At 46.2% G+C, this 27,022-nt stretch overlaps 2 pseudogenes; both read left to right on the top strand.

The window, feature by feature from the left end:
• Positions 1-971: 971 nt before the first annotated feature.
• LOC140596709 (transmembrane protein 19 pseudogene) lies at positions 972-2,924 on the top strand (annotated as a pseudogene).
• Positions 2,925-16,315: 13,391 nt separating this feature from the next.
• On the top strand, positions 16,316-18,365 carry LOC140596710 (transmembrane protein 19 pseudogene; annotated as a pseudogene).
• Positions 18,366-27,022: the final 8,657 nt, after the last annotated feature.

Consider the following 27,022-nt stretch of genomic DNA (forward strand, 5'->3'; position numbering starts at 1 on the left):
CTACCTGCCACAGGACTGGGGTCTAATCGAGGAGGAAGTTGTCCCAGCACATAGGGCAGGAGCCTTCAGTTCTGGACTTCACCTGGTTGAATGACTGGGTAGTGGAGAGGATAGGCACTACCCTTGATCAAAACTGGAGATGTTGACGATCTTTATTACTAGACTTCAAGGCAATCCTGGCTCAAGACACTTCTCCAACATGGTCTCCGGAGAACCCTCTACTGAAATGACCAATGATGGTTGAATGTGACTAACCTCGAAAATGCTGTGAGGCCTTTCAAAGTTTGATCAGTCTAGATACCTGATTCTGTGAATGTAGTTTAGGCATTGCTTTTTTCTTTTTTCTTTTTCTTTTTTTTTTTAAACCTTAAGCAGTTTTAGTTCACAGGACTTGAGCAGAACTATAGACTTCCATACAACCCTCTGCCTCCCTCACATGCAGTGTCCCTCCCTTGCTGTGAATATATACCACCAGATGGTACATCTGTCCATCAATGGACCTACATGGACCAAACCTCTCCCACAAAGCCCATAGCTAATATTGGGGTTAATTCTTCGTGTACATGGCTAATGAGCTTAGACAAATGACCTAACCACTATTATGGTATCTCCCTGAATATTCTGCCCTAAGAATATGGAGTAGTTTTTTCAAATTCAAACCTAATATGTTGAGGGGGGCCTTGGTTGGAGAACCTCTTGAGCTCCTTTGTATGTGACCAGGCTTTGGTCCACACAGACCTGCCTTCACACAGTTACCGTGATCCATGCAAGGAGCAGAAGCTCAAAGACCTAAAAGCACACAAAACAAGGGGCTGAGGAGGTAAGGAAGGGTGTTCCAGACATAAAACTGATCTTTGAATCTGCGCTAGAGGATGGAGGTGAAGGTAGCAGAATTGAAGAGCATGGTGGATAGGAGCTGGTCTTGCACAGACTAGGAGCAGAGGGGAGTGCAACTTGCTGACTATACCGAGATGGGGGCCATGGAGGTAGCATTCTCTATACTCCAAGCTCCAATAGACTTGGAGTTCCAACAAATTGGAGTCCCCTCCTGCAGGGCCTTCTGGACCATAGAAAGCAGGCTCACAAGGCCTGAGGAGGTGGGTATAACACAAGTCCTCACTGTTGCTCCTTGGTGCATCACCAGTGTCCAAAGCAGACAAGAGTCCAGGAAAGTCCCACCACGTCAATGACTGGCTGTGTGGTCACAAAGGATGTCTGTCCTTTCAACTAGTAGCAATTTTTCAAGCTCCTAATACTGATGAAAAATACTAGATTTCAGCAAAGTAGTAGACAAGACCTCTCTTCCCAGAAGACAGGCCAAATCTTCCTTCAAGTTGTTGAAACCTGTAGTGCTAAGGAGTCAACCGCAAAATGGTTCTGGCAGCCTTAGGAATTCCACCCCACTTCCCTGAGGTCAGCCCAGCCAAGGGTGTTTTCCGTTGTAACCAGCAGGTTCCTGGGGGAAGTCCGGATCTCCAGGGCCCCATTGCAAAGACCCAATTACCGGGAACTGGGCAAAAACCTTGAGAGGCAAATTTGCAAAGCTTGGACTGAGCCTGAACTCCTATGTGCTTTCCAGTGGTGTTCCTCTAACCTTACTCTACTGCGTTGGTGAAGTGTTAAAGTGAATCCCCTGCATGAAACTGATCCAGGAAGATGAAGTCATTACTGACAAGCCCAGACACTTTCCTTGTGCTGCCCCTGATCCTTATCAAAGGCAAGATTTATCAAGTGATAGAAGTGAAAACACAGGGAGGGGAGCGGCGCGGGTGATGCGGGCCTGGCCTTGGCGCCCCCGAGAGCCCCGGGCCGGCGACCCCGCCCGGTGAGTGGGCCCCGGGGCCCGAGCCCATGTCGGATGCCCCCGGCCACGCGAGCACGCGGTGCCTAAGGATGATGCCCACGTCGCGCTGCTGAGCTGCTGAGCCTCGCGCTCTGCATCTCCCTGGCCTTCTGGGTGGTGTCTCTGACCGCCAGCACCTACTACGGCAACTTACACCCTATTTCTCCTTGGCGTTGGCTGTTCTCTGTCGTCGTTCCTGATTTGATCGTCTCCAATGGCTTTAAAAAGAAAAGTCTAGACCACAGTGGGGCCTTGGGAGGGCTTGTGGTTGGATTTATCCTAACCATTGCAAATTTCAGCTCTTTTACCTCTTTGCTGATGTTTTTCCTTTCTTCTTCAAAACTCACTAAATGGAAGGGAGAAATAAAGAAGCGTCTAGATTCAGAATACAAAGAAGGTGGGCAGAGGAATTGGGTTCAGGTGTTCTGCAATGGGGCTGTGCCCAGAGAGCTGGCCCTGCTGTACATGATAGAAAATGGCCCCGGGGAGATCCCAATAGATTTTTCCAAGCAGTACACTGCTTCCTGGATGTGTCTGTCTCTCTTGGCTGCACTGGCCTGCTCTGCTGGAGACACCTGGGCTTCAGAAGTGGGCCCGGTTCTGAGTAAAAGCCCGCCGAGGCTAATAACAACCTGGGAAAAAGTTCCAGTTGGGACCAATGGAGGGGTCACAGTGGTGGGCCTTGTCTCCAGTCTACTTGGCGGTACCTTTGTGGGCATCACCTACTTCCTCACACAGTTGGTCTTCGTTAATGATTTAGACATTTCTGCTCCCCAGTGGCCAATTATTGCATTTGGGGGTCTGGCTGGATTACTAGGATCAGTTGTGGACTCATATTTAGGAGCTACAATGCAATTTACTGGTTTAGACGAAAGCACAGGCATGGTGGTCAACAGCCCAGCGAATGAGGTGAAGTACATAGCGGGGAAACCCATTCTTGATAACAATGCAGTGAACCTGTTTTCTTGATAACGACTGAAGAAAACAGGTTCACTGCATTGTTATTGCCCTCTTACTCCCAACTGCTGCTTGGGGTTTCTGGCCCATGGAGTGAACTTTTTTTTTCCTTTACAAAGGTTGAAAACTGGCAAAGTCAGCTAAATTTGCAATTCCAAGTTTCATCCTAAGAAGAATAATTGTAATGGCAAAGAGGAAAATACCAGCGCTTCCCATATTCCATTGTGATGAAATTCCACATTTTTCCTCTCATTAACTCCCCTGTAACAGCTGGCCTCTTTGTAGTGAAAGAGATGTGTGCATAGACCTTATTCATATTTTTCTTCTGAATAGAGCTTCTTAAGCAATGAAACTATAATGTCCCTATATATTGCTGAGCTGAAAGTTCCTACGTGGTAAATACAAATTTTGTTTTGTTTAAACCAGTCTAGGGACTAAAAGTATAATGCCACTAGTACCAGTTTCCCAAATTTTAGTTTTGGGGAATTTAAACTGATGTGTGTGGAAGCCTGAATAAATGTAGTCCTAGACTTCTTCCATTACTTGCTATTTCCAGTTGTGAAAAGTGTGGAGTTTAAGTTCTTAGTATGCTACTCCACATTTGTTTTTCCTTCCTCAGGGTTAGAATGAAAATAAAGTATATGTCTTTTTCATATGACCATTGGAATGCACGAAAAAATTATTTTTAAGTGAAAGAGATTTATCTTCTATCTAAAAAAGTGCACCTTACATTTCAGTTGATTTCTGAGCAGAAATTATTCTGAATTCAATATTTGTTAATGTATTTTCTAGCTTTCTTTGAAATTTGTATAGGAATCTGTTTTACTTTGGCATCCTGAATAGTCACTGGAAAACTATTGCAATTAGTTTTTTCGTTTGCTACCTAGAATTCATTGGAAGATGCTATGACTTCTATTCTGAGCTTAAGTTATGCTCTCCTGTACAATACAGACTCAACTAAAATAAAAAAAAAGTGAAAACACAAACGGTTTTGAACTTCATATACCACAGGACTCCATTTCTATATAGTTCTTCACCCTTATCTGAAACTTCTGCATATTATTTGTAGCAGTTCTCCACCGCTGTATGGTATTTCATTATAAACCTACTATGGGGGATCCCTGGGTGGCGCAGCGGTTTGGCGCCTGCCTTTGGCCCGGGGCGCGATCCTGGAGACCCGGGATCGAATCCCACGTCGGGCTCCCGGTGCATGGAGCCTGCTTCTCCCTCTGCCTGTGTCTCTGCTTCTCTCTCTCTCACTGTGTGCCTATCATAAATAAATAAAATTTAAAAAAAACTTATAAACCTACTATGGCTTATCCATTCTAGTGTCATACACTCAGTTGGCTGCACTACCTGTAACCGTCCCCAAGCTGTCATGTCGAATATGGCAACTGGTGTACAGAAATGCGCTCTATGCACTCTGCAGTAAAACCCGTGTTCTAGGCTTCATGCCTGGTGCCTTCCTGCCTTTTTTTTTGATTATGTAAACGCCTTTATTTGAACTAATTCATTGCTACCAGATTACATCACTTTTCAGAGTTAGCGTAACATTATGATCTCAGAAAGTACAGCAAACAGCTTGACAAAGCAAGAGTACATTAAGTTTTACATATGTATTTTTATTTTTTAATGACCTCATCTCCTTGTTTTAGGTGTAAAATTAGAAAAATTATGGTATGCTTAGCATGCTTGGCCTATGTATCCTGTCCACGTTCTGAGCACCCTCTCTCATCAAAAGTGTCATATTCAACAGCATTTTCAATCTAAAGAGAGAGTTTGATGATACAGGTTTTAAAACCAATAAGCATATATTGAACCAAGTCTTTTAAGACCAAATATGTCAACTGTTTACAGCTTGGGTGTGAGAGGGCAGATGCAAAATCAAGGAACACTTTTCCTCTACCTATAATGTATGGTTTTTACGTACTTGAAGACCCCTTAAAAAAAGTAGCAAAATCAGCACTCTTATTTAATGTAATCAAAATATCCTTAAATGTACAAAAAAGATCACGTAGAAAGAATACTGTAAAAAGATACTGATTTTAAGAATAAAAGAATACGAGTGCGAAGTGGTGAGGGGAATACATCGGAATGGCCTTCCAAAAAGTAATTCACTTGATAGGAGTGTTCCAGTTTCTCTGTCAACTATGTATTTGCCGAGGCTTAGTAAGATCTATAACCCTGCCTTGCTGTTGACTTGGAATAATCTTTCAAGATGGAAACGCATTGGAGGTGTTTCGTGCTAAGAAATAGGTGTGGGAGTGGGGGGTTCCTGGGATACTCCAAGGGAAACGAGGTCATCTTTCCTTCCAGCTCAACATGTCCCCACCTCTGAAGATGGAGGTGAAGATCAAAGAGCCTAAGGCAACTGTCCTAACCACCTCACTCCTTAATGACTATGCCTGCTGCCTCTAGAACAAGATAATAGCAAGTGTTCTCTCATCTTGTCTGCAGCCTGATAAGACCAGGGTGTTGAGAGGCTGAAAGAAAAGGCTTCACTGGTGATGTCCTAAAGTAGGCCGTGTGACCTTCTGTTAGAGCTGCAGAAACAGCAAATGGAATCCTGCTTTCTCCTGTCTTCTGAGCAGGACTCTTGTCCGTGTGGCACATCGTGGGTAGTAAAAACACAAGTGGCTCTCTGGATCCTCGGAACTATGTGTAGTTTAAGACAACCATGGTAGAGACTATAGAAGTCTATAGAAGTATAGAGCTGAAGGGGACTTGGGCCTCCAAGGACACTAGGAAATAGGCTGAAAATGTTCAGAGAAAGCCACAGCCAGTACAACTCACTCAGCTTGTTTTCCTCTAGACCTCATTCCCCAGACTCTGGCTCCTAGGCCTAGACTGGTTCAAAGAATCCCTTGGAGGCTGGTACCTACTCAAGAATTGCCCAATAAGCAATTCCTAGGTCTCCATTCAAGTCCTTGCCTATTTGGTTGATGTTGGAGCTCTAGGAAGCCTGGCCAGGTGGGGCTTCCAACCAGTTCAACTAGTAATATGGCTGTACCTACCTATACAAGTGGGTTTCTGTATGTGGTTCTTGAGTCTCAACCCAGCTTGGTGCCCTAACCATGTGTGGGCAGGTAACTTAAGACTTATTTACCAGTGGAAAACCACTAAACTAGCAAAGCTAAAGCCACCAGGGTTTCCCACTGACCTACTTTTCTGCTTGTATTTTCAGTAGAAGGAAAAACCCATTCGTATCCTATAGAACATTAGTCGGGGGGGGGGGAACAATGTGGCCTATAACTAATGGATGCTAGTCTATTCAAATATGGAGTACCTAGAGTGGTCAAGGCAAGATGGGGGAAGTGTAGGGGTCCTCAACTCCTGCTCCCACAAACTTCCCTAAATAAACCAAAGCTCTCCCCCCCTCTAACCTGGCAAGGGTTCAACATTCCTTGCTAGTTCTGCTTCTCTAGTCAGGTTTTATTCCCCAAGGATGAAGTGACCTGATCACTAGAAAAGACAGGAACTAGGATCTGTTTGTACACTTACTCTCTCCTACAGAACCCCTAATCCTCACCTCGGGAGGGAGGGAAAGTCTTATCAGCTGGGGCTTTCTCAAAGCACAAGTCCCTGTTTGAAAAGGCATTTGGGCCCGGTTCTAATCAACTCATTAGATCTTGCTTCATGATGCTGGGAACCACCTGAGTCTAGTTGTAGCCTGACTCCTTCCTATGCCTGTGAAGCTGAGCTTTCTTGTCTGCTTTGGTGCTGCTGCCCTCCCCTGTAAAACAAGGAGTTAGGGACTAGCTAGCTCTTGAGGTCTTCACAGACCCCACTTCAACATGGAGTGTGCCCAAAGTGTCCGGGCGCTAGCTGCAACACTTCTGTGGGTACTGGCGTGGGCCTCCGGCTGGAAGTGGCGTGCTAGCTGGATTGTGTGAGGCAGCCCCCAACACTGCCACAAGCGGCCAGCAGATGAGGCTCATTCTAAATGCAGGTGATGTTGGCGTTCCTTGTGGGAAACGCGGAAATGCAGAGGATGCGGAAGCCTTTGTAAGCCTGCAGCTCAGGGAGTGAAATTGCATGGAGCATGGTCTAGTTTAGCCGTCCTACCATAAGGGATCTTTAGGTCCCCCTTATGGTGCAGAGAACGCCGCAGTCCTGCTCATGAGCTTAGAGGAAGCCACTATGGATTCTCTTGCCTTGCTCCCAGCCCGGTGTCCTCCTATAGTGTGTCCAAGCTGCCATTTCCCCCATCCATCATTGTGCAGAAAAGTGGTCCTTAGCTTCATGCTGAAGTAATCCTTCCCAAACAGTAGGAGGTGGGTGGGTGGGTGACCACTTAGGATCCTCCCTAGAGGAACACCATGAAGACTACTACAAAGCTAAGCCCCTAAGTGCCTTTGTGGTTTGGCCTTAACCTTGCCTTCGGAAATGTGGAGTAGAAGGTGCTTGGTTCTATTCTCTATATATCCATCTTAGATGGATCCTTAAGATCCAATCCTAAGGATCTTCTCAGCCATACTACACCCTCCACTCATGCAACAATTAAGTGCATGTAAAGTATAGGTGTTGAGGCTGCTCTCTGAAGTCATGTGCAGCTGGGAGGTGAGCTTCTCTGGCAACTTGCACGCTGTCCCCTGAGATCTGTGCTGGGGCTCTAGATGCCACCCTATAAAGGGCAGGTGGCCTCTGGTGGGCCTTGAGAGGCTCTAGGTGCCTGCCGTACAGCCCCCTTAGTCTCCAGTGAGGTACGACTTGTAATCCTCGATGAAAAGTCTGTTCGGACAGGCATGCCTCAGATACCACGGTTTCTTGCACACCAGAATCAAGCGGCTAAATGAACTTCTTGGTTGCCTAGAGCACGTAAGAGCTACGTTTATACTACACCATAGCCTACTAAGTGTACAATAGTCCTAAAATGCCTGAACTAAATCTCCCCAAAATGCTGTCCCCTGAACCTTCAGCTGGTCTTTCTGCTGGTGCAGTGTCTGCCCCAGTGCTGACAGCTGCCGACTGATTGAGTGGCGGCTGCTGGGGCGAAGGGGGCCGTGGCAAGTTCTTGGGACGACAATGAACTTAGCCGCATGAACGGACTCTCCTCCCACACGATTGCTCTGTGGCTATGCGCTGCTGTTCCACAGCATTTTACCCACGGAACTTCCAAAACTGGAGTCGGTCCTCTTGAACCCTGCTATTACCTTATCAAGTAGGCTTATGGAAGAGTTCAAACTGCCATTTCAACAGTCTTCACAGCATCCTCACCAGGAGTAGATTCCATCTCAAAAACCATGTTCTTCACTCCTCCCCGAGCAGCATCTATTCTCCCACTAGCTCTAGCATGAGATCATGGCCGTGTGGTCCCACGTTCAGGCTCCACTTCTAATTCTGTCTCTACCACATCCGAGGGGGCTTCCTCCACAGATGTCCTGAGCCCCTCAATCATCCATGGGGGTTGGATCCACTTCTGAACTCTTGTTCCTGTTGACATTTTGACCTCTTTCCAGGAATCATGAATGTTAATGGCCTCTGGAACAGTGAATCCTTTCCCAGGTTTTGAACTTCCTCTGCCCAGATCCACCTGCAGGCTCCCTGTCTACAGAAGCTATATCCTTACAAACTGTCTCCTAAGAGGACTTAAGTCAGAAATACTCCAACTGTGGGCTGCAGAATAGAGGTGGTTAGCGTGAACACCTCAATCACTCTGTAGGCCCCCCTCAGCTCTTGGGTGACCAGATGCATTGTCAATGAGCAGTTAACTAGAAAAGGATCTTTTGAGTAGCAGGTCTCAGCAGTAAGCTTGAAATACTCTAAGCCATGTTAACAGCTATCCAGGCTTTGTTGCTCCATTGTTGGAGCACAGGCAGGGTCGATTTAGCGTAATTCCTAAGGGCCCTAGGATTTTTGGAATGGCCAAGGAACACAGGCTTCAATCTAGTCACCAGCTGCATTTGCCCCTGACAAGAGTGGCAGCTTGTTTCTCAGAACTCCTGGCCCCAATCTACTAGAAGTCCCTAGATGGCGTCCTAAGATACAAGGCTGTTCACGCTATAGTGGAAATCTTCACTATCTTAGCTAGATCTTCTAGAGAACTTGCTGTATCGGCTTGTGCTTCTATTATGGAGACCACTTCGTGAACCTCAAGAACGGACCTCTGCCGGCCTCAAACTTGAGCATCCCCGGGTCCCTCCACTCACACAAAATTGGAGAGTTGGCCTTGCTCTGGATTAAGCTTTAGTTTGAGGGAATTTGAGCCAGACTTGACCCTCTAGCTCCATCACTCGAACTTTATATCCATGTCTGCATTAAGGCTGCTGGTTTTATCCTTCCTGTGGTCCCTGGTGAAGTACCAACTTCAAGAACTTTTCCTTTGCATTCACAACTTGTATAACTATCACAAGGCCCAGATTTGGGCCTATCAGCATTCAGTGTACCTTCTCCGCTAAGCTTGTTTTTTGAATTGAAGCGTTCAAGTGGAAGGAAGAGTTCCATCTCTTACACGGAGATCACTGTATATTAACTGGCTTACTCTTGTCTCAGGGAAGCTTGAACAGACGAGACGAGAGTACCAGGTGTGTGGACCAGTCAGAACACTCCTGTCCGTTTCCGATCCTATGGTTGTGGTTCATGGTGACCTGAAACCAGAATTATAACCTCAAAGGTCACTGATCACAGATCATAATTATGAAATCTCATGAACTATCAAAATGTGCTGCAGAGACAAATGGTATAGGAGGGAGTGGAAATGGCACAGATAGACTTACTCCGTGCAGGGTTGCCACTTTTTCTTAAGAGTGTAAGGACCCAAGGTACGCTTGTACAGGCTCAGATGTAGAGCAGCTTGTGCCGTCTCCTCCCAAGCAGGGGTGTGGGGAGCTTCTCAAAATACTTGAGTATTAGGTCCATAAGAATACTCTGAAAATCCCAACTGAGTGCTTTTCCAGATCCTGGAGTACAAAACCAGATCTCCTAAGCACAGGGTTTTGTTGAGGGCCTCTGACATGGGGATCTGCCCTGAACTATGTTCAGTTTCAGAATAGTGGTTGCTTCTAAGATGAATCCATCTGGTCGGGCTCCAGATGAATGAATCACAGCTAGACTATACTCCTGGCAAAGTTTAGAAGGCCTCCAAACAGGAGCAGAATACTGGACTGAGCAAGTTTGCACGCAAGTTTGCACTCAGGGTGGCCCCTTAGATGTGCTCAGATCTCCACGGATTGGGTTTGCCTGAAGTTTCAGGCTCCCTTGTTTCTGCTTTCCTTACCTGTGGTTTGTCTGGTCTTGAGTTTTCTTTAACTGCTGTTTGAAGACCTTCAGGGACTCCCAAGAACTGTTCCTCTGGCTCTACAGTTCTGGGCTTGAGTGTAGCCTAGTATCTAATAAGAATTCGCTTTGTAAAGGGAAAGTCTTTACTGAATTCAAGTGGTAAAAACTAGCAAAGGTTGGCCCAAATACCCAGTGTTGGACCCTGGGCTCGGACTATACTGCAGCAATAAAATGAACAGCTGGTTGCAGAAAAGGTTAGCAACTCCCAGTCTACTTTCTGCGAGACAGAGGCTCCGTTAGGGGGTGACTGGGTGGCTCAGTAGTTGGGCATCTGCCTTCAGCTCTGGGTGTGATTCTGTGTCCCAGATCAGGGATTGAGCCCTGCATCAGGCTCCTTGCAAGGAGCCTGCTTCTCCCTCTGCTTGTCTCTGCCTCTTTCTCCTGAGTAAACCTATTTAAGCCTTCCTAAGAAAGCAAGGGACTATTGAAAAGCCTCCAGATAAGAGCATCCCTGTTCTTCCTGACAGGTGTGGTTGGAGATTGGCAATGAAGTTTAAAGCCAAGTAAGGACCACTGAACTTCCAGGTGTTACGGAAGTAAGACCAATCCTAAAGTCCCCTGGTGAGCTGTGGAAGTTGGGGTGCCTATCAGCTGTACACTACCAAGTCCTGCAGTCGGTCTTGGTCCATGCCTAATGAACTTGACCAGACTTAAAGACCCGAGCTAAGGAACCAGGTTCTGTCGTCTATATCAAGACACCACACTCGCCCCCTACCTCTGCTACTTGTGAAGAGGAGCGGTTGGGGAGCTCTCCCAGATTCCTGACCTGAAAATTTAGTATTCCCATAACATGCACAACAGGACAGGACACTGGTCTGAAGCTCTAGGTGTTGACTAAATTGAACATGGAGTTAAATGTGACCAGCGTGTGTGCCCAGTAGGCAACTGCCTGCTTAAAGATAACAGCTCTGAATCCTGGGTGCTTTCACGGAGTAACCACATTCAGATCATTTTCCCTAATATCAGGGTCCAGAGCGCTGACATCTAGCTGGCCTTTCTTCTATAGCCCTAAGGCCTAATGTCAATTAGGGGACAGTCTGACAAATACTGCATGTGGCCATATAAGTACCAGCTGTGCTTTGGAGGATACTTTTGAATCAAGATCTACTTAAATGGATAGAAGATCCCTACAGGCATTTAGCTTGGGTCCCAGATGACCTGGCATCCATCAAAGCCTAGCCCTGTGGCTGGATTTTGGAGGTGACTATACCTTCCCTTGAAGCTTCCTTTCAAGGCAGCAAGTTCCTTTCAAGAACTTGAGCCCAAGAGATCTCCAGTGCCATCCCAGGACAGCTCTGAAAATGAGGCTCTTTGTGAGCATAGTATCCTCCTGTATAGTACTAGGAGCGTACCTTTTGTGATGGAGGGTTATCAGGACCAGGCTTTAAAATGAAGGGATCTTGTTAAACCTTCTATCCTGATAGCTAACTTCCGGAGCCCAGCTGTGGCTCTTCCTCAAATGAGGGCTTTAGTTGAGAGTGACTCACCCAGCTTCTGGTGGGTTTTTGTTTTTGTTTGTCTTCTATTGGAGTTCAACTTGCCAACATCTAGCATAACACCCAGTGCTCATCCCATCAAGTTGCCCCCTCAGTGCCCATCACCCAGTCACCCCACTCCCTGCCCACCTCCCTTTCTACCACCCCTAGTTTGTTTCCCAGATTTAGGAGTCTCATGTTGTCTCCCTTTCTGATATTTCCTTTTTTTCCCCCCTCCTTTCCCCTTTATTCCCTTTCACTATTCCCCCAAATGAATGATACCATGTAATGTCTGTCCTTCTCCGATTGACTTATTTCACTCGGCATAATACCCTCCAGTTCCAACCACATCGAAGCAAATGGTGGGTATTTGTCGTCTCTAGTGACTGAGAAATATTCTGCGGTATACACAGACCACACTTTTTGTTTGCTCTAACTGGCTTTACTAAGCCATTCATGAATAGGCAGCTATTCATGAATAGGCAGCTATTCCACACAAGTAGAGAGCTGCTCCAAGGATCTGTACAAAATTGGGATGGTCTTCTAGGCAGGAAGGTGGGGCGAAGAAATCAGAATAAAAGATTTTAGGCCAGGAGCTCTTCTAGGGGGTGAGGGGGTGAGGGAGTGAGCAGCAAGGTTTTCATCAACCAGGTTACCTCACAAGTGCTGATCAGGAACGTACAGATGGACTGCTGTTCCATTCTTGGGATGGGTTTTAAGTACCTGCTTCTTAAAACTACAAAACCCAAACTGCCTATGGCCAAGCAGTCAGGGGGAATAAATGGCTTCACAAGATCTGCTTGTACTTAGAATGGAGTCCAAGAGTAGACCCCAACACTAGGGACTTCCGAGGGGAGGTGGTCCCACTAACATGGGCTGGAAGTACTGCCGCCGAAGTTGTGCAGCATGGACTGTATTAAAGCTCCAAATGGGGGGGGGGGAGGAACAGGAAAAACCTACAAAGCCGACTCCCTATTCTAACAGATTCCTCCATTCTTAGCACAGCTGGTGAAGTAGCCTTCTTGGCTTTTAAGAGCCACAGGTGGCTTTAAGGTCTTAAGGAATGAAGGGATGAAAAGTATTAGGGGAATTGCTCAACCTGAATGAGTCAAAAGCAGTATCTCCATCAGTCACTCGAGCTCAAAAAAAAAAAAAATCCTGGTGGTGAGAAGCAAAAAGTCTAAACTTATTGCCTTAACCTTGTAGATCAGTCTGCAAAGGTCAAGCCCTCGTCTTCCTAATACATACCATTTGTATCTTTCCCTCTTCCAGGATCAAGAAGCAGATCCTATTTGCAATCCCTTTCAGGGGATCAAAAGCATGGAGGGATTATCCTCCTAGACAACCTGCCCGAAGTGTAAGGGTTTGGAGCACAACTGCCGAAGAACAGAGCTGGCTGCCTCCTACCCTAAATTCTGTGCCGTTTCCTGTGAATGGAGGACCGGACACCACTCTATGCCGGGACCTCCCTGTTCTCCAGAGGTGAAATCTAGGTGAATCTGTGCTATAGTCTCTATCAAGGCTGAGGTCTTCAGGGCTCTGGGGGAGCCATAGTTTCTACATTAGGGACCCAGACAAATCTTGGATCTTCTTTCCTTATTAGTATCTTCTTGGGTTCTCTCTTCTCTGCCTCCAGAGAACTAGGTCAGGAAACCAGCGGCTCGCTGGGGACTTCACATACTAGTGTGCCTCAAGAAACGTGTCCAATGTTGCTGACAGGGCTTCTGATTGTACAGGTCATGGTGAACCTGGAAACCATCTTGTGCCTGGTGCTCCAAACGGTAGTTTTCTGGGTTGGATGAATAACTATCCTTGGTTGCCTACCTGGGAGTTCAGGGAGTCCTGCCAGGATGCCATATCTGTTCTGCCAATACCTTGGTGGTCCTCCTGGTCCCTCAAGGGGGGCTTCTCGGTTGTAGAAAGCCTGTAAGGGATCTGTCACTCCCTGGGGGTTATTTGCCCTGGAAAAATGTATCTATTTTCTAGGATTCTCTCTAACCCCTCACCCCCACCATCTTCTGGAGGGATTTCAACTCCTTCTAGACCTTGAGTTTATCACAAAACCAGGATCTCTATCCTGAAAACCATTTCCCCACTAACACTAGTGCCTTACCACGTTTGCAAGACCTTCCTAAAGGTCTGGGGTCTGAATGTTCCCAAACAGACTTCAACCTCTTCAAATCTCCCTGGCAGATCTAGGTCTAAAGGGCTTCTGGCCCAGCTGACACCTGGCCCAGGGATTGACAAGTCTCCAGCTATTTTGTTCAGGTCTCCTTTGCAAGCTGTTCTTCAGCTGGTCCCTATCACTCCTGCTCTAGGTTTGGTCTCAGGACTTCATAGCTTCAACTAGCAGTAGGTGCTTGCTCTCCCTGCCCTCCGCCCCCGCTCTCCTCCAGTAGCACTCTTCTGAGCTGCCATTCAGTGTGTTGTAATGCCTACTACTGGTCCCTACTAGAATTTCCTAGGTGCTCCAAACACGGAGGATTCTGTGATTCACCATCTTCCTTAAACCAGCTAGATCTCCACAATTCCCCATCCCACACTTATTTTTAGAAAGCCTAAAACTGATGCTGCTTCAGGTTCCTGCTATCCTTGCACTGATGGTTTTCTTGGTATCTTGGTGTTTAGGAGCTATTCGGAAGTTTAGAAGGGGCTGAGGAGAGCTGGTGTCCCCTTCGTGTTGGGTTATAAATTGGGCAATGGTGCTGCCACCATGGTTTCTAAATACAGTGGCATCTCCTAGCAGGCCCCCCACCCCTTCCACAAATCCTCCAAAATCCATGTCTGATGGGGAATCCTGGGAAGGAGCTTAGGGGGTTGAAAGCTAGGCCCATGTGTGAACTTAAGCCCATGGTGACTTGTATCAGATGAACAAGCCTGGCAAATGGTACTCCTGATACCTGTAAGGAGGACCATCTTTGAGATATGCTAGCTTCTTGGCTATTACATTTTACTTAAAATCTGGATGCCCCAAAGCACTTAAAATGTGAAACCCAAGATTGGAGTAGAAACCAGGGTTTTTTGGTGCTAGGAAAGAATTACCTTGGCATCCTGACTGAAGATCCACATGTCAAAGGGCACTGCCAGCAGCCATTCAGTGGTACCTAGATGTTCCCCAGGGGGCTTTCCTGAGTACCAACTTTGCTACTGAAACTTAACATTTCCAGTCATCCTCCCTACAAAACGTTCTCCATGTTTTTAACTTTAGCAAGGGACTATCAGATAACCAAACTTAATGCTGTCTTGGTAAAAGTCTCTGTAGAAGTATTGCCACGTGGCTTTAGAAAGAGCCAACTCTTGTCAGCAAAAGGGCTCCCACCTTAGATATCTGGAGGCCTTAGAGTCTCATACCCATGTACCCAGTACATAGGCCAGACTAGGGGATGGCTTGGTGGCTACCTGCCACAGGACTGGGGTCTAATCGAGGAGGAAGTTGTCCCAGCACATAGGGCAGGAGCCTTCAGTTCTGGACTTCACCTGGTTGAATGACTGGATAGTGGAGAGGATAGGCACTACCCTTGATCAAAACTGGAGATGTTGACGATCTTTATTACTAGACTTCAAGGCAATCCTGGCTCAAGACACTTCTCCAACATGGTCTCCGGAGAACCCTCTACTGAAATGACCAATGATGGTTGAATGTGACTAACCTAGAAAATGCTGTGAGGCCTGTCAAAGTTTGATCAGTCTTCTAGATACCTGATTCTGTGAATGTAGCTTAGGCATTGCTTTTTTCTTTTTCTTTTTTTTTTAAACCTTAAGCAGTTTTAGTTCACAAGACTTGAGCAGAACTATAGAATTCCATACATGCCCTCTGCCTTCCTCACATGCAGTGTCCCTCCCTTGCTGTGAATATATACCACCAGGTGGTACATCTGTCCATCAATGGACCTACATGGACCAAATATCTCCCACAAAGCCCATAGCTAATATTGGGGTTAATTCTTCTTGTACATGGTTAATGAGCTTAGACAAATGACCTAACCACTATTATGGTATCTCCCTGAATATTCTGCCCTAAGAATATGGAGTAGTTTTTTCAAATTCAAACCTAATATGTTGAGGGGGGCCTTGGTTGGAGAACCTCTTGAGCTCCTTTGTATGTGACCAGGCTTTGGTCCACACAGACCTGCCTTCACACAGTTACCGTGATCCATGCAAGGAGCAGAAGCTCAAAGACCTAAAAGCACACAAAACAAGGGGCTGAGGAGGTAAGGAAGGGTGTTCCAGACATAAAACTGATCTTTGAATCTGCGCTAGAGGATGGAGGTGAAGGTAGCAGAATTGAAGAGCATGGTGGATAGGAGCTGGTCTTGCACAGACTAGGAGCAGAGGGGAGTGCAACTTGCTGACTATACCGAGATGGGGGCCATGGAGGTAGCATTCTCTATACTCCAAGCTCCAATAGACTTGGAGTTCCAACAAATTGGAGTCCCCTCCTGCAGGGCCTTCTGGACCATAGAAAGCAGGCTCACAAGGCCTGAGGAGGTGGGTATAACACAAGTCCTCACTGTTGCTCCTTGGTGCATCACCAGTGTCCAAAGCAGACAAGAGTCCAGGAAAGTCCCACCACGTCAATGACTGGCTGTGTGGTCACAAAGGATGTCTGTCCTTTCAACTAGTAGCAATTTTTCAAGCTCCTAATACTGATGAAAAATACTAGATTTCAGCAAAGTAGTAGACAAGACCTCTCTTCCCAGAAGACAGGCCAAATCTTCCTTCAAGTTGTTGAAACCTGTAGTGCTAAGGAGTCAACCGCAAAATGGTTCTGGCAGCCTTAGGAATTCCACCCCACTTCCCTGAGGTCAGCCCAGCCAAGGGTGTTTTCCGTTGTAACCAGCAGGTTCCTGGGGGAAGTCCGGATCTCCAGGGCCCCATTGCAAAGACCCAATTACCGGGAACTGGGCAAAAACCTTGAGAGGCAAATTTGCAAAGCTTGGACTGAGCCTGAACTCCTATGTGCTTTCCAGTGGTGTTCCTCTAACCTTACTCTACTGCGTTGGTGAAGTGTTAAAGTGAATCCCCTGCATGAAACTGATCCAGGAAGATGAAGTCATTACTGACAAGCCCAGACACTTTCCTTGTGCTGCCCCTGATCCTTATCAAAGGCAAGATTTATCAAGTGATAGAAGTGAAAACACAGGGAGGGGAGCGGCGCGGGTGATGCGGGCCTGGCCTTGGCGCCCCCGAGAGCCCCGGGCCGGCGACCCCGCCCTGTGAGTGGGCCCGGGGCCCAAGCCCACGTTGGAGGCCGCCGGCCGCGCGCGCACGCGGTGCCTGAGGATGATGCCCACGGCGTGCTGCTGAGCCTCGCGCTCTGCATCTCCCTGGCCTTCTGGGTGGTGTCTCTGACCGCCAGCACCTACTACGGCAACTTACACCCTATTTCTCCTTGGCGTTGGCTGTTCTCTGTCGTCGTTCCTGATTTGATCGTCTCCAATGGCTTTAAAAAGAAAAGTCTAGACCACAGTGGGGCCTTGGGAGGGCTTGTGGTTGGATTTATCCTAACCATTGCAAATTTCAGCTCTTTTACCTCTTTGCTGATGTTTTTCCTTTCTTCTTCAAAACTCACTAAATGGAAGGGAGAAATAAAGAAGCGTCTAGATTCAGAATACAAAGAAGGTGGGCAGAGGAATTGGGTTCAGGTGTTCTGCAATGGGGCTGTGCCCAGAGAGCTGGCCCTGCTGTACATGATAGAAAATGGTCCCGGGGAGATCCCGATAGATTTTTCCAAGCAGTACACCGCTTCCTGGATGTGTCTGTCTCTCTTGGCTGCACTGGCCTGCTCTGCTGGAGACACCTGGGCTTCAGAAGTGGGCCCGGTTCTGAGTAAAAGCCCGCCGAGGCTAATAACAACTGGGAAAAAGTTCCAGTTGGGACCAATGGAGGGGTCACGGTGGTTGGCCTTGTCTCCAGTCTACTTGGCGGTACCTTTGTGGGCATCACCTACTTCCTCACACAGTTGGTCTTCATTAATGATTTAGGCATTTCTGCTCCCCAGTGGCCAATTATTGCATTTGGGGGTCTGGCTGGATTACTAGGATCAGTTGTGGACTCATATTTAGGAGCTACAATGCAACTTACTGGTTTAGACGAAAGCACAGGCATGGTGGTCAACAGCCCAGGGAATGAGGTGAAGTACATAGTGGGGAAACCCATTCTTGATAACGACTGAAGAAAACAGGTTCACTGCATTGTTATTGCCCTCTTACTCCCAACTGCTGCTTGGGGTTTCTGGCCCATGGAGTGAACTTATTTTTTCCTTTACAAAGGTTGAAAACTGTGGCAAAGTCAGCTAAATTTGCAATTCCAAGTTTCATCCTAAGAAGAATAATTGTAATGGCAAAGAGGAAATACCAGCGCTTCCCATATTCCATTGTGATGAAATTCCACATTTTTCCTCTCATTAACTCCCCTGTAACAGCTGACCTCTTTGTAGTGAAAGAGATGTGTGCATAGACCTTATTCATATTTTTCTTCTGAATAGAGCTTCTTAAGCAATGAAACTATAATGTCCCTATATATTGCTGAGCTGAAAGTTCCTACGTGGTAAATACAAATTTTGTTTTGTTTAAACCAGTGTAGGGACTAAAAGTATAATGCCACTAGTACCAGTTGCCCAAATTTTAGTTTTGGGGAATTTAAACTGATGTGTGTGGAAGCCTGAATAAATGTAGTCCTGGACTTCTTCCATTACTTGCTATTTCCAGTTGTGAAAAGTGTGGAGTTTAAGTTCTTAGTATGCTACTCCACATTTGTTTTTCTTTCCTCAGGGTTAGAATGAAAATAAAGTATATGTCTTTTTCATATGACCATTGGAATGCACGAAAAAATTATTTTTAAGTGAAAGAGATTTATCTTCTATCTAAAAAAGTGCACCTTACATTTCAGTTGATTTCTGAGCAGAAATTATTCTGAATTCAATATTTGTTAGTGTATTTTCTAGCTTTCTTTGAAATTTGTATAGGAATCTGTTTTACTTTGGCATCCTGAATAGTTAGTCACTGGAAAACTATTGTAATTAGTTTTTTCGTTTGCTACCTAGAATTCATTGGAAGATGCTATGACTTCTATTCGGAGCTTAAGTTATGCTCTCCTGTACAATACAGACTCAACTAAAATGAAAAAAAAAAGTGAAAACACAAACGGTTTTGAACTTCATATACCACAGGACTCCATTTCTATATAGTTCTTCACCCTTATCTGAAACTTCTGCATATTATTTGTAGCAGTTCTCCACCGCTGTATGGTATTTCGTTATAAACCTACTATGGCTTATCCATTCTAGTGTCATACATTTAGTGGGCTGCACTAACTGTAACCGTCCCCAAGCTGTCATGTCGAATATGGCAACTGGTGTTCAGAAATGCGCTCTATGCACTCTGCAGTAAAACCCGTGTTCTAGGCTTCATGCCTGGCTTCAGAGTGTGAAGTGGTGAGGGGAACACATCGGAATGGCCTTCCAAAAAGTAATTCACTTTGACAGAGCAACTGGAACACTCCTATTTATTTGCCGAGGCTTAGTAAAATCTATAAACCTGCCTTGCTGTTGACTTGGTACAATCTTTCAAGATGGAAACGCATTGGAGGTGTTTCGTGCTAAGAAATAGGTGTGGGAGTGGGGGGTTCCTGGGATACTCCAAGGGAAACGAGGTCACCTTTCCTTCCAGCTCAACATGTCCCCACCTCTGAAGATGGAGGTGAAGATCAAAGAGCCTAAGGCAACTATCCTAACCACCTCACTCCTTAATGACTATGCCTGCTGCCTCTAGAACAAGATAATGGCAAGTGTTCTCTCATCTTGTCTGCAGCCTGGTAAGACCAGGGTGTTGAGAGGCTGAAAGAAAAGGCTTCACTGGTGATGTCCTAAAGTAGGCCATGTGACCTTCTGTTACCGCTGAAGAAACAGCAAATGGAATCCTGCTTTCTCCTGTCTTCTGAGCAGGACTCTTGTCCGTGTGGCACATCGTGGGTAGTAAAAACACAAGTGGCTCTCTGGATCCTCGGAACTATGTGTAGTTTAAGACAACCATGGTAGAGACTATAGAAGTCTCTAGACTTCTATAGAAGTCTCTAGAAGTATAGAGCTGAAGGGGACTTGGGCCTCCAAGGACACTAGGAAATAGGCTGAAAATGTTCAGAGAAAGCCACAGCCAGTACAACTCACTCAGCTTGTTTTCCTCTAGACCTCATTCCCCAGACTCTGGCTCCTAGGCCTAGACTGGTTCAAAGAATCCCTTGGAGGCTGGTACCTACTCAAGAATTGCCCAATAAGCAATTCCTAGGTCTCCATTCAAGTCCTTGCCTATTTGGTTGATGTTGGAGCTCTAGGAAGCCTGGCCAGGTGGGGCTTCCAACCAGTTCAACTAGTAATATGGCTGTACCTACCTATACAAGTGGGTTTCTGTATGTGGTTCTTGAGTCTCAACCCGGCTTGGTGCCCTAACCATGTGTGGGCAGGTAACTTAAGACTTATTTACCAGTGGAAAACCACTAAACCAGCAAAGCTAAAGCCACCAGGGTTTCCCACTGACCTACTTTTCTGCTTGTATTTTCAGTAGAAGGAAAAACCCATTTGTATCCTATAGAACATTAGTGGGGGGGGGGGGGGGCGAACAATGTGGCCTATAACTAATGGATGCTAGTCCATTCAAATATGGAGTACCTAGAGTGGTCAAGGCAAGATGGGGGAAGTGTAGGGGTCCTCAACTCCTGCTCCCACAAACTTCCCTAAATAACTTTCAAAACATCCTGAACACCTATGAATACAACCTGAGATGTAAAGAGAACAGCTGGAATGCTACAGTTTTTGCTCCTGACAAGTAGTGGAAGGGGGGGAACCATGACAAGTCTAGGTGAAAGTGAAGCCCCCACAAGCTTCCAGGCATGAAAACCCAGCCATCGGCAAGTGGGAACTTAAAAAAAAAAAAATCCATGCCTGAGCTTTCCCTGACTGAAAAGTGCTTAGCAGGGAAGTAGAGCAGACTCAGGGAGGGGGCAGTGAAGCTTCAAGATTCCTGAAGACCCTAGTGGAGGAGCACCCGGAGGAAAGCTCATAGCAAATCGTGGCCTGATCTCGGTAAAGGGCCAGAGCACCACAACCCTCCTGGACATTTGGGAGAAGCCTGCCAGTTACATGGGCCTGCTCCAGAGCTCTTTGCCCTAGAGCCCAGCAATGGAGGTGGCTGTCCTCTATTCCCTTCAGGAGAACGGGGTCCCTGGGAGTGTAGGTCCAGGAGCGCAGGGCCCTGGATCTGAGGACACCTAAGTGGACAAAGCTGGCTATCCTGTTCCCCCAGGGAGACTGGTGGAAATGCGGAGGGCACAGGAAAACAAGAGCTTTCCTGCTACTGGGCACCCTGCAAGTTGTACAGATTGGTGCATCTTCACCTGTCCCCGGGAGCATCTGGACCAGTGTGGACGAGGAGGCCCCGGTTCAGTACTCACACGGAGCTCTTGGCTCTGGAGATCTGGCGGCCTCCATTTTTTTTTTCTCCTCGACTTTCATAAGGAAGGGGCAAGACCTAGGGAACAAAGGCCTCACAGGACAAACAGCTCATACTGAGTCCTGCACCTGGCAAGAGGCAGGGCATCTCCTCTCAGGCACAGACACCTGAGAATCCATGCAACAGGCCCCTCCCCAGAACTACAGTAGAATAAAGGAAAAGCAAGCTCACTGGACAAGCAGCGCTGGAAAGCTCCAGGGCTGAAAGGGAAAACAGCATAAAGAAGAGGGTTGGAGATGCCTGGATGGCTCAGCAGTCGAGCATCTGCCTTCACCTCAGGTCATGATCCCAGGATTTGGGATCAAGTCCCACACTGGGCTCCTTGCAGGGAGTCCGCTTCTCCCTCTGCCTGTGTCTTTGTGTCTCTCACGAATAAATTTTGAACAAAAAACCCACCCTCTTTCGTTAATCACAACTTGTTTTTGTATAAAGTTAAAAATTCCCAAGATTTTTCTCTTCCCACCTTAGCTACATTTTACCAACTTGTTTCTAAGCTTTTTCCTTTTGGACTTTCATATTGCTACAATTACATGTTTTAGATAGATCTCTTCTGGATTCCCTTCAATGTTGTCAGCTTAATTCTGGTAGACCCATGGGATATGGGGGGGGGTTGTCTCATTTTGTTTTCCAATGATAAAAGTTAATACCTTCTAACGCCTGGATCAAGATACACCCAAAACCAATTGGAACACCATGTTGGCTCATTCTGTGAGACTACAGTCTCTTCCCAGTCTGCCCCCCTCTTCTATCTTTACATTTTTGTAGTTGATGAGTATTTCTGGTTTACTTAAATTTAGAATTGAGCATCTTCAAACATACAGAATGAAATCCATTCTAAAACAGGAGGATCACCCTCTAGGGTCCCCTTTGGGAGACTCTATTATCTACTCCACCTTTTTTTTTTTCTTTTCCCCTTTTGCTATTTTAAAAATTTTCACTTTAATGGTCCTTTTTCTTGTCTGGCCTTATTTAAAAACACTTAATCATGAATGAAAGATCACCAATACCGAAGAAATACAAGACTCTTAAAGTATGAGCAACCATATGCCAACAAATCAGTCAATCTAGAAGAAAACCAATGCTTGGGAATCATGATGCCTGATTTCAGGCTGTATCACAAAGCTGATCATTAAGACCATTATAGCACTGGCACAGACACTAGATCAATGGAACAGAACCCAGAAATGGACCCTAAACTCTGGTCAACTAATACTGGATAAAGCAGGAAAGAATATCCCCTGGAAAAAGGACACTCTTCAAAAAAAAAATGGTGCTGGGAGAATTGGACCACCACATGCAGAAGAATGGAACTGGACCATTCTTACACCATACACAAAGATAAACTCCAAATGGCTGAAATATCTATATGTGAGACAAGAATACAACATCCTAGAGAATGGACAAAAACCTTGAATTTGTCCACAGCATCTTGCAAGACCAAACTAATAAAGGTGAGGGAAACCAAAGCAAAAATGAACTTGGAACTTCAAGATTAAAAGCTTCTGAACAGCAAAAGAAACCAACTAAAAGACAACCTACAGAGTGGGGGAAGATACTTGCAAATGACCTATCAGATAAAGGGCTAGTATCCAAGATCTATAAAGAGCTTATCAAACTCAACACCCAAGTAAACCATCCAGTCACTAAAGGGGCAGAAGACCTGAAGTGTCTCCAAAGACCTACATATGGCCAACGGGCATGTGAAAAAATGCTCTATCACTTGCCATCAGGGAAACACAAGTCAAAAACCACAATGAGACCGCCTGACACCAGCGAGAATGGCGAAAATGAACAAGACCGGAAACAACAAATATTGGAGAGGATGTGGGAGAAAGGGGAACCCTCTTGCACTGTTGGTGGCAATGCAAACTGGTACCGCTACTCTGGAAAACTGGAGGTTCCTCAAAGTCAAATACCCAAAACCCGACAATTGCACTACTGAGCACTTACCCCAAAGATATGTAGTGAAATGCTAGGACACCTGCACCACGATAGCGGTAATGTCCACAATAGCCGAACTATGGAAGGAGTCTCCATGTCCTTCATCAGGTGAAGGATGAAGATGTGGTCTGTATATGCAATGAAATATTACTCAGTCACTAAAAATGACAACCACCATTTGCTTCAGTGGGGGTGGAACTGGAGGGTATTATACTGAGTGAAGTCCATCAGAAGGACAAATCCGATGGTTTCACTCATACGTGGAATATAAGAAATAGTGAAAGGGATTGAAAGGAGGGGATCTGAGGGGGGTTGGAATTAGAGGGAGATTAACTCTGGGAAACAAAGGGTTGCAGAATGAGGGGTGGGTGGGGGGATAGGGTAGCTGTGACAGACACTGAGGAGGGTATTTGATAGAATGAGCACTGGTTGTTATAGTAGGTTGACAAATCGAATTTAAATGAACAAATATAGAGTACCTATAATGTATAGTGGTAATCTAAGGGAGCAAATGTGCCTCCACCACCAAGGAGCCCCTTCTCTAGTCAGTGGTGTAGACCATATAGCCAAGTGAGTATAGGAAAGTCTCAGGTCAGAGATCTTGCAAGGACTTTGTGTTTGGTCTTCTACTTAAAGCTCACCACTAGATTCCCATTTCACTCCATGCGGAAAAAATAGCCATTAAGAGCCTTAAGTTCTTGTTGTAGAAGACGGGTGGTAGGGAAGAGACCAGTTAAGAGCACCATGTAGAAATCAAGATGTGGTTTGGCCCAGGGTGTACATGGCAGTGGAAGTGAGAATGGGCCCAAAAAACCTTTTTTCAGGAAGGATGAACAATTGCTGGATACTCGAGGTAGGGAGGCCGGTATGAAAAAAGTTCAAGAAAGTGAAGTGAGGAACCAAGCTTGACCAATAAGAGCAAATAGCTTTGACAGTGAACTGCTTGAAGCTTAAATTCTCATTAAATTCTGCTCAGAGCTTCTCCTTTCCTTGTGCCTCCTGCTAGGTGGTCTTGTTCTAGAACACCAGCATGGACCACAACTCCAAACAAAGGACCTCCCAACGTACCATCAGGGAACAAGAACTTTGGCCACAAATGCCCAGTTTCCTGGTACAATCAAATATGACAGCACTCCAAAGATCGAGGAGATGGAGTGGAGAGCCAGCTTTCACTCAGGAACCTGACCAATCACCCTTCTGGGTCTGCAGTGTGGGCCTTGACCTTCATACATAACTGTGCTCACTAGGACAGGACACTGCTTGAATCCTCTGTAGATGAAGTAGGAGCATCCTACCTAGCAACGTCTTGTGTTCTGCAAGAACCCTTGGTTTCCTTGGCAAGGTCAAGGAGAAGTGTGCCTCTTAAGCCCTATGCTGTCTTTAACTGGCTAACAAGGTGAAAAGTACCTTGGAATTCAAGATAGTTGGGTCTTAGGGGTCAGGGATAAAGAGGGTTTTTTTCCTCAGGTGTATCTTATGTAAAAACTACACATGCTTGTTATACCTTGAGTTTGGGCACAAACTTTTGATCATGGTACTAGTAGTTTATACAAGAATATTCTTACAAATTCACACACACAGAAACCATTGACAGGTTCCTACAGGGAACCAAGACAAGGGAAAGTTAACCAGAGAACAGTCTGTGGTAACAAGTGGACCGTAGCAAGAAGAGTCAAAGAAGGCTGAGCCAATGCGAAATAGAAAAAGGTGACCTGAAGTCTTCTGTTCAGGGAGAGCCTGTAGCCCTGGAGTGAAGGAAAGGAAGCTGGCTGATACCATTTAAAAAAAAATCTTAACCAGAAGCCCAGAGAAGCTGGGAAGTTCATGTCTGCAAACCAAGTATGGTGTTTAAAAAAAAAAAAAAAAGGCGGGGGGGGGGCTTCTAGTCCGAAACCAGCCACCTCCTCTAGAGTTACCACCAGGATAGACTCCACTTCTAGGACACTGGTACCCCTGCTGATGTCCAGTGAAACCAGATTCTCCGTGGGCCTCTAGACAGGCATCGAACACAGGAGATTCCAGGGCCACACAAGGCCAAATTTGTGTTCTTCTAAAGAATGCATCAGGCCTAGGTCAAATGACCGAATCCTCTCAAATACCGCTTTACTCCCACCTCCCTGAGGTTTGAAGGACAGTGATGGGTCTCCCCAGGTGAGAGACCTCAGCACAATATGTACAGAGGATGGAGTCTGGCCAAAGTTCTTAAAACGCCTTCAAGTCAGGCTGAGCTTGACTTCAAGTCAGGCCTGACCCTCATGCACAAACTAAGTCAAGTCAGCATGAGCCTTAGGATCAAGGTTCAAACCAGGACCAGAGATTAAATGGGAATAACCCTCAGACTCAAGATGGTAACCTGGTGAAACTGGAGTCTTTTGACCTCGGAGTTAGCTTGGTCTCAAATTTGTTGTACTGACCTTCTATGCAGTATGAGCTTGTGATTACTTGTGTCAGAGGACATCCAGTTTGATAGTTCAGTCACTGGAAAGTTGCAGGCATTTAGTGACCCCTCTCTAGGCATGTATCACTCCCAGGACCCCGGCAGGAGAGGAATTGACTATCAAACTAGCAGGACTAGGCATGCTGCTTCTCTAGGAATCTGTGATCAATCAACTGAGGATTTTTGTTAGCTCCACATTGTATTCTCTCTGCCCTAGATCCTTCCATGTTATCTGTTAAGTTGTATACTACGTGGCATGGCCACCCCTATACTGGCCTGCATGAAGCCAAGCCGCCTTGGCTCTGCATCCTACTCCAAAATAGCAGCTGTAAGGGTGAACTGTTCCACAGGTCTGAGCCCTCCAAGACCCAATGTGCTGGGTCTTCCAATTCTTCACATTAGTGCAGAGACAGCAACTTGCCCTTTCTTGGAAAGTATCTCCTGACCAGTTCCAGATCCCTGACCACCGTAGTGACCCTGAGGCACATCTCTCCCTAGAGCATCCTCCTTGCATGTGCTTGAAGCACAGCCAGATTCTTAGCACCACCACCCCATCCCAAAAAGCAGAGGTCCCTTGGCTTTTTGACATGGACCAAGTAGAGCTCTGACCTCTCACCAGCCAGAGGTGCTAGCTCCATGAACTAGGTCAGCTTGGGAAAGCCCTTGCCTAGAGCTGGGCTTAGTGGTCAGGGCTGCCTCTGGGACTCCTTCCCTACTGCCTACCCCGGGCCTCTAAGGATGTGGCTATTTCTGTCTGTCACTGTTCTGTCCTTGAGTAGAGGAGGTATACAGTACTAAGTCCATCTGCTTGTCTTTGGGTCTGTAACCAAAGATATCCTGGGATACAGGATGCCAGGAGCTTGGGGAAGATGTTCTTTCCAATGATCCTGCTCTGACTACAGTATTCCTAGGACAAACTCTCCTGAAGGGACTTTCTTAACCTGCCTGTTCTACAATCTTCCTGGGAGATGAAATTCTCTGTAGAACTAGAGAATAGACCTAGAAGTTTAAGGCTGACCCAATTTCCTGCATTTTGCTAGAGTTAGGGGTACCTCAATGATATCAAGGGGAGCCCGGGTTCTGCAGACCACTTGGTTCTATTGACCCAATCTGAACAGATTACTTCTGCTCTACCTCAAGTTCATGAATTCTCTTCTGTCCTCTCTATTCGAGTCCAGCCAGTGAGTTAGAACTTGGGAAAGTCCAATAGTTCTCCAACTGAAATGCAGGTCTTCTATTTCGAGATTTTCTATCTTCCATTTGTTTCAAGTGTTCATAACTGTTCATTGGAGCATCTGACAACCCTTCTCTGATCGTTCTAATCTGTTCTCAGTGTTCACTTCTTGTCTGTCTTCCCCCTTCAAGCTGAAATTTTCCTGGCTCTCAGTAGGAGTAATTTTCGGCTGTATTGAGAAATCAGGCTTATAAGCCTGTTCTTATAAAAGAGGCCTATGTCCCCATTTGAGCAGGTAGTTAATCAGCCCAGAATGTACATCACTTTCACGAGCTGTGGATCAAATGTCCATTCAGTTAAGCACCTGCAGAGCTCTCCTGGTCGGTCTCCAGGTGTGTTGCCCAGATGGCA

Source organism: Vulpes vulpes, unplaced genomic scaffold (assembly GCF_048418805.1).
Source record: "Vulpes vulpes isolate BD-2025 unplaced genomic scaffold, VulVul3 Bu000000612, whole genome shotgun sequence".
In the NCBI taxonomy this organism is placed as follows: Eukaryota; Metazoa; Chordata; class Mammalia; order Carnivora; family Canidae; genus Vulpes; species Vulpes vulpes.